Raw genomic sequence first — 13,977 nt, 5'->3', positions numbered from 1 at the left:
AAAGTAACGGTGGTCCTGGCTAGGACTTGCCTATAACACACGGACACAGAAAACCGTTATTGAGAATGTTTGGGAAAGTTAGAATATAATCTGGGTGTCAGCCTGGGGATGTTATAAACTTTTGTAAACATGACGATGTCGTCTATAGGGAAAATGTTGCTCTCATGACTTACATGCAGGCCAGATAACCCAAAAACTCTTTCCTTCCCTTAGTGACCCCTGAGAGTCACTCGCTCCTCAAGAGTACGATGAAATCAGGAAGACTGCGGGCGTTTTGCACGCACATGTGCACACACGCTCACTAGCAGCGTGGGGTAGCCGGCACAGCTCAGAATGGCGCGGGATTTTACACGTCTGGACTTTGAGCCTCCTCTCCTTCAGTCCTGCCTGCGTCCCCTGTGACTGAGGCTCAAGCTCATTTGAGGAGAAGGTTGACAGTTTAGGGTCGAACGTGGGCAGTTGTGTGCTGTTCTCGGGTCTTCGTCCCTCCCGCGTCCTCACTCGTCCCGGACTTTGGGTTTGGACACGCGACTCGCTTTGGCCGATGGACGGAGTCAGATGGGACGGGGCCGATTCCACGCTGAGACTGAAGACGCCTTGGATGTGTCCTGGGTCCTCTTACAGCTCTGCTCTTGTCCTGAGAAGGACAGGCCTAGGCTAGCCCGCCGGTCCCAGGGAGACAAGGCACGTGGTGTGGGTTCAGACCAGGCCAGAGGTGCCCCACTGCTGACCCGTGAGTGGCTCCCACCAGACCACTGGAAACCCCCGCGAGGAAGGCCCGGGTTAGCCGACGTCAGCAGGTCTGCAGGCCCGTGAAGGCAGACGGCTGCTGTTGCAGGGCCTGTTTCGGGGAGAGTCATGCCGTACCCCGTGGCAATAGCTGACCGACAGGGCCCCCTTCCAGTCCGGGCAGCCAGGAGTACGTGGGCGTCCCGGTCCTACAAGTGCCTGGGCCCCTCACCCCACCGAGACAGCAGCTCTGGAAAAGTTGGGGGAGCCTCCTCCCTACCGCATCAGTGAGGATACCAGGCGCTGTCGGGCTCCACTGCTTTCCAGACGCTTAACGGGCAATTTACACCTCCTGTAATAAACACGTAATTATTGCTTATGAAGGTTTTAGGACTGCATTATGGGAATGATCTATCTTTGCTCAGGAGTTAGTGGGAAAAAATACTGTCCCCAACCAAGCTTCCTCCTGGACGGTGACGTGCAACGTGTTTATCCACAGCAGGGGATCGGATCGCAACGGGCTTTTATGTTCAGACGCAGGACTCCCCACCCTCCCCCTCAAAAACCCTCCCCAGTGGGTGGACGATCAAGCTGGTAACACGTCAGACGGTGAGAAATCGTCCCGTTCCTGGGGAAGAGACTTCTAACCCTCCTCGCCAGCGCTGGACTGATGTGGGGACCCCGAGGCCGCAGAGCCTGCGGCAGGTTGTACGGACCTGGTGAGAATCTTCGTGCTTATCCAATCGTCCTAGGAGGGTGGCAACACAGCCTACCACGTCATCAAGTCCCCGTGATGGGGCAGTGAGGGCCGGGACCCCCCAGCCAGCCGGGGACACAGGCGGGTCTGGGCTGGGAGAGCTGCCTGGAGGCCCCGGGCCCGCACGCGCTGTGTTCTGGAGGACGTTACAGGACTTTCGGGAAGCGTTCAGAAGTACCCTGTCCGTGCTCCCACGAGCATGGGCCTGACATCGGGTGCAGCCACGTGATGTGTTTGGGCCCGTTGCAGAGGGATGCCACCACAGTTAGAAAAGCACTCTGTGGTGAGCCCTGAGAACAGCCTGCCAGCCAGCCCCCTAACCCAGGAGGACAGGAGACACAGGATCTGACCCCAGGCCCGCAGCTCAGCAGGAGCCTCACCTGGCTTAGCCGCTTCCACCCCCCTCCCCTGGGTGAGCCCCACTGTGCTCCCTGAGCACCGCCAGCCTGTGCCCCTCCAGCTACATCTTCCCCGCCACCACTGCCCAGAGGGCCCTCTGCTCCTGGTGCAGAGCGCCTGGCTTCAGGCTGATGAGCTGTCTGGGCTGAGCCAGAAATGGCCTTTGAGAGCAGGTCTAGCTACTGCCCTGCCAGGGAGAATGCCCTGAGTGATGGCTCTCCAGCACGACGACACGGATAAACTAAGCCTCCCACATACAATAAAACCAGTCTCCCTTCTGTTAGTGTCAGGCATTGGGCGGGGTAAAGATAGGAGTTAGAGTCAAAAAGAACTTTTGCAGTTTAAGGCTTTATTGGGAACTAAGGTTCTGGGTGAGGTTCCGTGACTCAGGGAGTGAGAGGAGTCAGGGAAGTCGCGCCCCGGTATGGTGGGGTAGGGTTTTTAAGCTGCAGCAGTTCTGGGTTTAGGTTCGGGTGGGTCTTCCTTTCGTGCCAGGTTGTGCTGTCGCTTGGTGATTGGTTGACCTTCAGTTCGTTCCGGCGCGCTGGCGAGATGGCCGTCCCCTTCCAGGGACATCCTAACATTCCAGCCTCTTATTGGTGATAATGGGCGACGGATCTGATCTGGCTGCTTCCTGCGGGTGTAAGGGCGACGCTATAGTATGTGGGGTCTGAGGTTGGAATGCGGGAATAGGGCCGGACCACCATCTGATGAAATGCGACCTGGGAAACTTCATGAATTCGTTTCCGTATGAAACGGAGAAAACAAGGTAAGAGCATAAGTATTACACAGATAGCAACTAGTGGGGTGACTATGGGGAGGAGCCAAGTCAGGAGGGGTGATTGCCACCAGGAGGTTAGGGGGTGTGAGGATCCTGGGCGGGCGGTTAGAGTTTTTTGGATTTCCTTTAGGTGTTTTATATTGGTTTCAACTAAGCCTGACTCATTGAGGTAGTAGCAACATTCTTCCCTCAGGAACAGGCTAGTTCCCCCTTTTTCTGCTGTCAGGACATCTAGGGCTCGTCGGTTTTGTAGAGTGACCTGTGCTAGGGAGTTGATCTGCCTTTGTAAGGTGGATAGGGAGGTTGCTGAGGCTTCTGTTGCGATTTGGAGCCTGCCTGACAGGTCCCTGGAGGAGGTAATGGAGTGTGCGAGGGAGCCGGTCCCAACCCTGGCGGCCACTAGGGAAGTGGCCAGGGATAGTCCGACCATTAGTGGGAGGAAAACGGCTCGTTTTTGGAGACGGAATTTGAGGAGTTGATGGAGTTCTTCCTGTCCATATAGGGTGAGTTGGGGGATGATGGTGACCGGGAGACAGATAAAAGCATTTTTGGGCATTTGTTTATAAGCTGTGCCATTACACCAATAGAATCCCCCTGGGGGAGGGTCGTGGCTAGGCATAGGCAGGGGGGAGGGGCAATTTGGGGAGGCCTGAGAGGAGTAGCATATTGGGTGAGACGTGTTGCCTTGAGGGGTCTCAGTGAGGATGGGAACCTGTAGGGAGATTTGACTTCTGGGGTGGTTGATGGAGTTAGTGGTGTTGGGAAAGGGGGTGGGTAATGGGACGGCTATTACTGGATCCCGCTGGAGGGATGCACAAAGAAAGCAGTGTGACAGGTTGGTTAAGCCTGAGTGGTTAAGCAGGATCGCTCCTTGTCTGATTAACGTAAGCCATGAGAAGGGATGTTGTGCCGGGGGTGTCTGTAGTTGTGTGTTGAGCTGGTCTTCTTGGTCTGTGATTACTTGGGTATCATCTTTAAGGTTGGAGAGGGAAGGAGACATTCAGGGCTCATAGGTTCGATAGATGGTTAAAGAGGAGATGGGGTTAGAGAAATGGCCGTTCTGATACAGTTTGCCCTTTATTCTGGTTTGCCAGCGGGTATCCCATGGATCAGGGACAGTAAGGGTAAAGTTGCCATATTTAAGCAGAAGTGGCCCGTCCTTGGTCCTGTGAAGCAGTATAGGTTGAGCCAGTGTATGTTACAATAGTGATAGGGGCATCCTCCATATTGGTTGGGGGAGGTTTGGGAGCATATTTTGTCGGTTTGGTCATATAAAAAGCAAATGGTGGGAGTAATCCACGTAGAGGCTTGGAGGGTGTTGAAAGAGGGGGATTCAAAGGTGACTTGATTTTGGCACCCAACAAGGGGGCAAGGGGTAGAGGGTATGATAGAGGTGTGTCCGTTAAAAGTTTCGGATAGGTAAAAAACCCACCTACAGGAGGGTTGTGAGGGCATAAGGGGGATGATGTTAACAAGGAGTAACAAGGGAAGTATCATCGTGATATATAAGTATGGTTAGCAAAAAGGTAAAGGAGGAGATTTCGACGGGGGAGAAATCGGAGAGAGTTCCCTGAAGCCAACAGTCGGAGACCCGGGAGAGAAATAAGGGGAGGGTGATGGGGTCGGATGAGTGGGAGAGTTGTAGCTCGTGTAATATTGTGAGTGTGAAGGTGGAAAACCGAGGGGAAGGGTCTGTCATGAAGGGGCCTGTCGGGTTAGTTTGAGGGTGAGGGGGCCGGTTGGTTGGGAGGTCCACGACTCTTCTGGTATAGGGGGTAAAGGGGGGGCCCGTTTGAGGTCGGAGGTGTGAACCCATGGGGTGTGGCCCAATAATTTAGCAGCCGTGGGGGTTGTGAGTATGACTGTGTAGGGACCCTCCCACCGGGGGGCAAGGGTTGGTTTTTGTCTTAGTCGAAGGGGCACTGAGTCTCCTGGGTTTACAGATAGTGAGGGAGAGGAGAGATGGATGGGAGCTGGTAGAGTGAGGTCAGCGTACTGTCGAATCAGGTGTCAGAGCAGGCTGAGGTAAGGGAGATAGGCAGCCAAAGGAGGAGGATCTTTTGGTAGGGGTTGGGGTAACAGGAAGGGTCACCTGTATAGGAGTTCAAATGGGCTGAGTCCTGTGGGTCCTCGGGGAGCGGCTTGGAGTCGGGTGAGTGCTATAGGTAGGGGTTGAGGCCAAGAAAGCCGAGTCTCTATGGGGAGTTTAGTGAGATGGTCTTTTATGAGGCCATTGGCCCTTTCAACCTTACCCGAGGACTGGGGGTGGTATGGTATGTGGAGTTTCCAAGTAATGCCCAAAGCTTTGGAGACCTGTTGGGTGATTGCTGAGTTGAAAGCAGGCCCGTTGTCAGACTGTATCCTTCTCGGTAGACCAAACTGGGGAATGATGTCCTTGAGTAGGATCTCAGCCACTGTGGAGGCCCCTTCAGATGAGGTGGGGAAGGCTTCTTTCTTTCCACCCTATAAAGGTGTCAGTTATAGTAAGGAGATACCGTAATTTTTTGTGTTTTGGCATGTGAGTGAAATCTATTTGCCAGTCTTCGTCCGGGAGATGGCCCCGCATCTGATGAGTGGGGCCTGGGTGCCTCATTCTCCCTTGGGAACTGACTGCGGTGCATGTGGTGCATCGTTGGTGTGTTTTGGTGATCAGTTGTCGTAGGTGGGGGGTGGTACATAATGGGCTCAAGGAAGCGGAAGGTGGCCTCCGGCCCAATGTGTAGGGTTTTGTGGATTTTTGTTAGTAAGGAAGGGACTAGGCTATTTAGGAGGGCCAGTCGGGGGCCCAGCCTGATCTAGCCTGTGTTGGTGTGGGCATCGGGATGGGCCATGTATTGTTTTTGTTCATCTGGGGTACAATCGGGAGTTGTATCTTCGGTGAGGATGCCCATAGGAACTGGGTCGAGAGAGAGAGCTGTTTGTCTGGCAGTGTTGTCAGCCTTGTGATTTCCTATAGCTATCTCTGTGGTTAGGGGTTGGTGGCCCTTGCAGTGGACAATGGCCACTTCCTGTGGGAGTTTGAGGGCCTCAAGGAGTTTTGCTATGAGTGGCCCGTTGATGACGGGGGTACCCTTCGTTGTGAGGAATCCTCTTTCTTCCCATAAGTGGGAATGTGTATGTGCAATAAGGAAAGCGTATTTTGAGTCTGTGTATATTGTGACCCTTTTGTTTTGGGACAATTGGAGAGCCCTAACGAGGGCTGTGAGTTCAGCCTTCTGGGATGTGGTTCCTGTGGGTAGTGTCTGGGTCCCTAGAGTTTGGTTTAATGTAACTACAGCGTACGCTGCTCGCCGGTGGCCCTTGCAGTCAACCAGTGACCTGCCGTCTACAAATAGGGTGAGATCAGGGGAAGTGAGGGGAAGGTCCTTTAAGTTAGATGGAGGTTTGGAGAGAATGTCTATAAGTTCAGTGCAGGAGTGGAAGGGTGGCTGCGAAGTGTCTTTGGGGTTGGCTTGTGGAAGTAGCGTGGCAGGATTGAGTCTGGGGGAGAGTTGGAGAGATGTTTCAGGATTTTCAATAAAGAGCGGATGGAACAATTGTATGCGTGATGGGGAGAGGTGTGCCAGGGCCTTATGTGTAAGGAGATCAGATAGACGGTGAGGTGAAAGTACCGTTAGGGGGCAGTGTAGGGTGTTTGAGTGCCTCTTGGGTTAGAGTGGCTGCTGCTGCAAGTGCTCTGAGGCAGGGTTGCCACCCCCTGATGGTAGGGTCCAGAAGTTTAGAAAGGTGGGCGACAGCTTGTAACTTAGGGCCACATGGTTGGGTTAGGAGCCCTGTTGCAATTCCAGCCCTCTCGTCTGTGTACAAGAGGAAAGGCTTTGAAACATTAGGGAGGGAAAGGACTGGTTGAGTGACTAGAGATGTGACCAGCCGTTGGAAGGCCCTTGCGACCGATCCCAGGCTGGAGAGTGGGCCTTGGGGGGTTTCTTTGGCTGCTTTATATAGTTGTGCTATACACACAACTTCGCCGTGTGTATAGCAAAGTTAGGGATCCAGTGTCGGAAGAAGCCCACTAGGCCCAGGAAGGAGAGGATTTCGTCTGCATTGGTAGGTGGGGACAGGGTCTGGAGGGCTTGGAGACGATCCTGGGTTAGGGCCTTGGTAGTAGGTGTGAGTGAGACTCCCAGAAACGTGACTGTATTAGTACAGATTTGGGCTTTGTGTGGGGAGACTCGATACCCCAGGTTAGCCAGGAAATTTAGGATCTGGACTGTATCTTGTTTGGTGTGGTCGAAAGAGGTTCCACATAGTAGAAGGTCATCTACGTACTGTGGTAGAGTACGGTGACTGGAGAGTGGGGCTTTGAGGAGATCCCTGGCCAAGGCCTGCCCAAAGAGATGGGGACTATCACGAAATCCCTGGGGAAGTATCGTCCATGTGAGTTGGCAGGCCAGAGAGGTGACTGGATCTTGCCATGTGAAGGCGAAGAGGAATTGGGACTCAGGATGTAAGGGAATGGTGAAAAAGCCATCTTTGAGATCAAGCACTGTAAAATGGGTTGTGGATGGGGGGATTTGGGAGAGGAGGGTATATGGGTTGGGCACTACTGGGTGGATGGGAATTACAGCTTCATTGATTATTCGGAGGTCTTGAACTAGTCTATATGAGCCATTTGGCTTTTTTACAGGCAAGATCGGGGTGTTGCAGGGGAATGACATGGGATTAGGAGGCCCTCCTTGAGTAGGCGATCGATGATGGGCTTCAGTCCTAGTCGGTGGGTGTGAGAGATTGAGTATTGGGGTCTAGACGGGAATTGTGATGGATTTTTGAGTTTAATGAGGACAGGTTGGTGATGGGTGGTGATTGTTGGGGTGGATGTATCCCATATGATTGGGTCTACTGGGAGGTCTGGGTGTGGGTTGAGGCTGTGGTCTGTGTCGTCCGTGATAACAGCCAATAGAAGATGAGTGGGGGAGGGAGAGGAGCAGATAGCTGGTAAATGTGTAGAGGCTCCTAATTTACTGAGGATGTCTCGGCCCAACAGGGGGACGGGGCAGGAGGGGATGACTAGGAAGGAGTGGGAGAAGTGGAAGCCATTCAGGCAGCAGGTGAGTACCGGTGTGCATGGGGGAATGGAGGGGGTGCCATTTATGCCCATGACGAAACGGAGGACGGCGTGGTGGGGCCGGAATAGCTCGGCAGGACGGAATAGGTGGCCCCCGTGTCCAACAGAAAGGAGATGGACTTACCCGCTACCTGGAGTTTTACCCTGGGCTCAGAGTGGGTCACCGGAGTTACTGAGTCTGGGCCTCGTCAGTCGTCATCCTCCATCTCCAGCAGTTGGAAGGCAGAGTCCAATCCGGGTGAAGCCTCGCCACGTGGAGGCGTTGCGAGTCTGTCGTCCCTTGGGTTAGGACGATCGGATTTCCGATGGCCCATTTGCTGGCACAGTGGGCATGGACCGGTAGGCTTTTTGGGACGGGGACACTGACGAGACCAATGGCCTTCTTGACCACATTTAAAACAAGGCCCCGGAGGGGGCCGTGGTCCGGAGGGCTTTACTGCGGCTGGCCTCAGGGCAGCTACCAAGGCTTGGGTTTGTAATTGTACCTTTTGTTGGAGACGGGCCTGTCGCCGTTGTTCTTGAGCTTCCTCTCGGCCATTAAAAACTTTAAAAGCCATCTTGACCAGGTCGGCCATAGGGGTTTGAGGGCCGTCTTTGGCCCTTTTTCGTTTTTCTCGAATATCGGGGGCTGATTGGGAAATAAAATAGGTGGCCAGTACCATGGCCCCGGCGGGGGTGGCAGGGTCTAGTCTGGTATACTGGGTAAGTGCCTCTGTGAGCCGGCTAAGGAAGGCTGCGGGGTTTTCGTGGGGGTCTTGTATTATTTCTTGAAGTTTGTTAAAATTTACCGATTTGTTTGAGGTTGCCCGCATGCCTGCTAGTAGGCATTGGATCATCTGGTCCCGGTGCCGGTGACCATCGCCTGCATGTTGGTAGTTCCAGTTGGGATTGGCCACCGGGACAGCATTGGCCCCTACGGGCATAGGGGGTCAGTCACGTGGGTGTGGTCTGCATGCTCTCTGGCTGCGGCCTGGATGCGCTCCCTCTTCTCAGGGGTGAGGGTAGAGGTGAGGATCACATGAATGTCGTGTCATGTGAGACTGTAGGCTTGGGCGAGGTACTGGAATTCCTTAATGTATTGGGTGGGGTCTGCTGAGAATGACCCTAGTCGCTTCTCAGTGGCGGACGAGTCTTGGAGGGAGAAGGGGACGTGAACGCGAACCAGGCCTTCAGGTCCTGCCACCTCACGGAGAGGTAAGATGGCCGCTGGGGTCTGTTCGCTGGGAGGGGCCTGAGCACGAGTTCGGGATGATATGGGAGGCGAGGGCGGGACGGCTGGGGGTTGGGAGTACGGAGGGGGGTGAGGGCCGGTGGGCGGCGTGGCTAGATCCTCTAACGGGTCTGAGATCGGGGAAGTTGGTGAGGTGGGGTCGTTGGGGGGTTGTGGGCGGGCAAGGAGCACGCATGCAGAGGGGCAGGAGGAACATAGGTGGGGGTGAGACCTGAGGTCCCAAAAGGCCATAATGTAGGGTATTTCTCCCCATTTTCCCAGCCGATGGCAGAAATTGTCCAGATCGGTTAAGATTTGGTATTGTAAAGACCCCTCGGGTGGCCATTGAGGATCATTATCTAATTTGTATTGAGGCCAGACTACAGTGCAAAGGCGGATGAATCGGTTACAAAGAAGTTTACCTTGTAAGCCCAGGAACCGGAAGTTTTAACAGACATTGGAGGGGGGTAAGAGATCGAGGTGGTTTAGACTCGTTACTCCCCATTGGTGTGGCAAGGCCTCGCATTGCAATAGGGGCCTATTGGCGTGCGGGCCTTTTGGCGTGCGCAGGAAAGGAGACTGACTTGTGAGACGTCTCTCATGGGTGTCGGCCGTAGTTGGAGGGGGGAAGGAGGGGTCTGTCCTACTTACCGGCTCCTGTAGGCTCTTGAGAGTAGGGTGGTTGGCATCTGGCTTGGTGAGGAGGGGGGAGTTCAGCCAAGGGAGGCGAGCTACTACCTCTCCTGGGTTTCGGCACCAAACGTTAGTGTCAGGCATTGGGCGGGGTAAAGATAGGAGTTAGAGTCAAAAAGAACTTTTGCAGTTTAAGGCTTTATTGGGAACTAAGGTTCTGGGCGAGGTTCCGTGACTCAGGGAGTGAGAGGAGTCAGGGAAGTCGCGCCCGGGTATGGTGGGGTAGGGTTTTTAAGCTGCAGCAGTTCTGGGTTTAGGTTCGGGTGGGTCTTCCTTTCGTGCCAGGTTGTGCTGTCGCTTGGTGATTGGTTGACCTTCAGTTCGTTCCGGCGCGCTGGCGAGATGGCCGTCCCCTTCCAGGGACATCCTAACACCTTCCACAGGCTTTCCTCCTGAAGGCGGGCACTTAGCACAGTCTACGCTTTTTTTTTTTAAGTGTAATTTTTTTTTTAATGTTTATTTATTTTTGAGAGAGAGAGAGACAGAGCATGAATGGGGGAGGGTCAGAGAGAGAGGGAGACACAGAATCCGAAGCAGGCTCCAGGCTCTGAGCTGTCAGCACAGAGCCCGACGCGGGGCTCGAACTCACGGACCGTGAGATCATGACCCGAGCCGAAGTCGGACGCTTAACCGACTGAGCCACCCAGGCGCCCCCACAACCTACACTTTTAAGATCAGGTTTGTGAACGATGGGTTTGCTCGTCCTGCTTCCAGAAGCTCGGGCACGGCAGGTTCTCCAGGCCACCTGCACAGCAGGGTATGTGTCCCCAACAGCCTGTTCCCGAGGGCAGCACCGCGCCCTCTGACAACACTCATGGGGAAACCAGGGGCTTGGGCAGGCCCCCATGCTCCCTAATTCGGCCCTTTTGTCCCCAACACTTTCCTTGAAATCACGGGTCAGAATGACTGTGCCTGGCGTGGGCTTGTTCAATTCACATGGGCTGGACCTGTGGGCACCTGGCTTTTTTGAGAAATGCCGTGAAATTCCCACTTTGCTTCTGTTCTCTGTTTCTACCCACTCTGCTGAGTTACCACGCATCTAAAAGAGAAGGCGTGTGCTGATAAATTGGGGCAAGTGTGTATCCATGTGAAACCATCACACAGTCAAAGTGATGAGCACATTCAGCACCCCCCAACTTCTCTCGTTCCCTTTTGTCACCCACTGGCCGCCCAGCAGCAGGTGCTCTGCGTGCAGTCGCCATGATGTACTTCGACTTCCTAGAACGTCATGTGAACAGAGTCCTGCCATTGGTACTCACTTTGGCTTCTCTTCCTCAAAATAAGGGTTTTCACCTCATCCATAGAGTTGCGTATCTGTGGCTCACCCTCTGGTGCTGAGCAGGTGCGTGTGTGGACGGACCGCAGCTTGTTGCTCCAGTGAGCTGGGGATGGACGTTCGGTTATTTCCGGTCTCGCTCATGACAAACAAAGCTGCTCGTTTGTAGAGGTGTTTGCTTTTTATTTTTTATTTTTTTAATATATTTTTTTAATGTTTATTTTTAAGAGAGAGAGAGAGAGAGAGAGAGCATGAGTGGGAGAAGGGCAGAGAGAGAGGGAGACACAGAATCTGAAGCAGGCTCCAGGCTCTGAGCCGTCAGCACAGAGCCAGACGCATGGCTCGAACTCACAAACTGTGAGATCATGACCTGGGCGCGAAGTCGGACCCTGGACCGACCCAGGTGCCCCTGTAGAGGTGTTTTTATTGTAGGCATTTGCTCTCAGTTTCCCCGGTGAGAATGTGGGAATGAACTGGCTGGGTCGCATGCATGTGTGTGTGTGAGAGAGAGAGAGAGGGAGAGAGAGAGACCATCTGAGCAGCCGCCATACTGTTTTCTGGAATCGTACCATGTCACAGGATCACTCGCAGGGCATGAGACCTCTGGTTGGTTCACACCCTCAGCAGCACTCTGTCACAGGTCTGAGATGTTGGCCATTCTAATAAGCGCGCAAGGGTATGTTAAAACACCTTTCTGGGGTATAATGTACATACCACACATTCAAGGATTTTTAGTAAGTTTAAAGAGTTGCAGAGCGCCGCCACAATCCAATTTTGGAACGTTTGATCTGTGGTCTACTTTTGCCGTATTTTCGTAAAAGGTACAAGGCTTCTGGTTGATACTCAATTTGTATATGAGTGTCCAGTCTTTCCAACACCATTAGTTGCACAGACTATACTTACTCCATGGGATTACTATTCAACTTTGTAAAGAGTGAGTTTCCATGGTATCGCGGGTCTGTTTCTGGATTGTAGATTTTGTTCCCTCAATTACATTCCTACTCTTTGTCGATACCTCGCTCTCTTGATTCCTGTAATTTTATATGAATTACTAAGATTGGCTAGAGCATCCTTCCAACTCTTTCTTCCTCAAAATTGTTCTGATTGTTCTCTTCCTTTGCCTTTTCATATGAATTTTAGGATCAGCTTGTCACTCCCTACACATGACTCCTGTGAGAATTTATTGTTCTGCGTGATACACATAGGTTGTTTGGGGAAGAAGACGTCCCTACTCCCGCGTCCTCAAATACGTGAGCGTGGGTGCTCAGTCGGCAGACGGGGGTGGCCCTGGGGATCCGGCAGGAGGACCGAGTGGGTCTGCTCCCCAAATTAGCAGGCCTGAGCGGCCAGCACACAAGGCCTCCTGTCACTTGTCCTCGGGCAGAATTGCCTTCATTGACCCGACGTCCGGGGCAGGTGCTTCAGGCTGTGTCTGGGTGCAGGCCCGCAGGGGTCTCCAGCAGGGAAGTGAATCTGGGGAGGATCAAGGGAAGGAGACAGTGGCCCAGTTGATAGAAGAACCACAGGCTGCCGGGACATTTAGTCCACAGACCCGATTGCGCCCAGGTGCACATTTCTCTATTTCCCATAACCGGACTCATTGTATGTTTGAGCCAATGTTATGACTGATGCGAACAATGTAATTTAGCAATGTCTAAGGGAATTCAGACAAGATCCAGTAACGTTCCAGGGGGTGTAGTGGGAGCTTTGCGAAAAAACCCCAGGAGCTACCCGCAGCCGTGACCCTGAACAGGAGTGTGGGCGCTCAGGCAGCAGGAGGTGCCGTGTCCACTGCTGGAGCCCAAGGTGGGGACCCTCCCTGCCCCTGCCCTGCCCCGGCTCTGCCCCTGCTGAGAGCAGAGTGGACAACTGTAGTGGGGGGGGGGGGGACGGGACCGTGGGGTCTCGACCCTGCAGCCTGAGAACCCTTCTCGGGTCCCCGGTCCTGACTCCCTCCTAAGTCCAGCCTCTGTGTCAGGATGTTCATGAGAGGGAAGGTGTAGAGGGAACTTTCCAGAGCCTCTCTGGACCCCATGATGGAAACGGTGCAGCCAGGAGACAAGGCCACAGGTGTCCCTGTGCACAGTGCACATCCACTGCCGGGGCCACGCTGAAGGGTGCGCGTGTGCCCTGGGGTCACTCACACATCCCAGCGTGTGATATCAAAACATTGGGGTCCTCCAGGACCAAAAGCGGGAGCGTGCAGCGCACTCTGGGACAGCGCTCGATGGCAGGCCCTGCAGAGACTAGCTGGTCGTGCAGATGTGTCATTTACACCCGGGGTCTCTGCTGGGTGTGGAGTGACAGGGGCAGGTGGTGAAATGTGCTTTATAACACGGTTGCATCTAGGTGTGAGGAGGGGTGTATATATTCCACGCGGTAGGCGTGTGCTCTTTTTCGACCGAAGCGGAATTGACACGGTGCTGTGTTAGCGAAGTGTGCGACGACGTGGTGATTCAGCAGTTCTGCGCGCTACCGGGCGCTCACCGTGGGAAGCGTCGGCACGGCTGTCGCCAGACGGCGTTGTTCCAGGCTTCTTGACCGTATGGCCTCCGCTGGGCTTTTCGTCTCCGTGACGTAAGCATATGGAACGTGTCGCAAATTTGCGTGTCCTCCTTGAACGAGGGCCGTGCTGACCCTCTGGACCGTTGCAGTTTCTGAATCTGTGCCTTTTTCTAAGACAAAGTAAAATTAAGAGATGCGGCGTTGATTGCTACGGGTGAGGGGTCTCCGATGGTGGAACTGTGGGTGGGCGGCTTCTCGGACCCCCTGCCTCGCCTGCTCTCCTCTGCGGTGCCGTCGATACGCGTTCCTTGTGCAGCTCTGAGAAGTTGGCTGTGCCTGCTGGCCCCTTCGTCCCTGGGCACGTGTCTTGGTGAGAATGGCCCCTGAATGTCCCCGTCGTGGTGAAACGCACGTCGACGTGTCTCGCCGGCCCCGCAGGCCGGCGAAGACCACCCAGGCGGCGCTCATCCTGAACAAGTCATCTGCACGCGCGGTGAATTTCAGAGTGTCTGAAAGTTCCGTTGTCTCGTCCGTGCACACACTTTAGTTTGCCTTATGTTTT

Source organism: Panthera uncia, assembly GCF_023721935.1.
Source record: "Panthera uncia isolate 11264 chromosome D3 unlocalized genomic scaffold, Puncia_PCG_1.0 HiC_scaffold_9, whole genome shotgun sequence".
In the NCBI taxonomy this organism is placed as follows: domain Eukaryota; kingdom Metazoa; phylum Chordata; class Mammalia; order Carnivora; family Felidae; genus Panthera; species Panthera uncia.
This window is presented reverse-complemented; position numbering follows the sequence as displayed.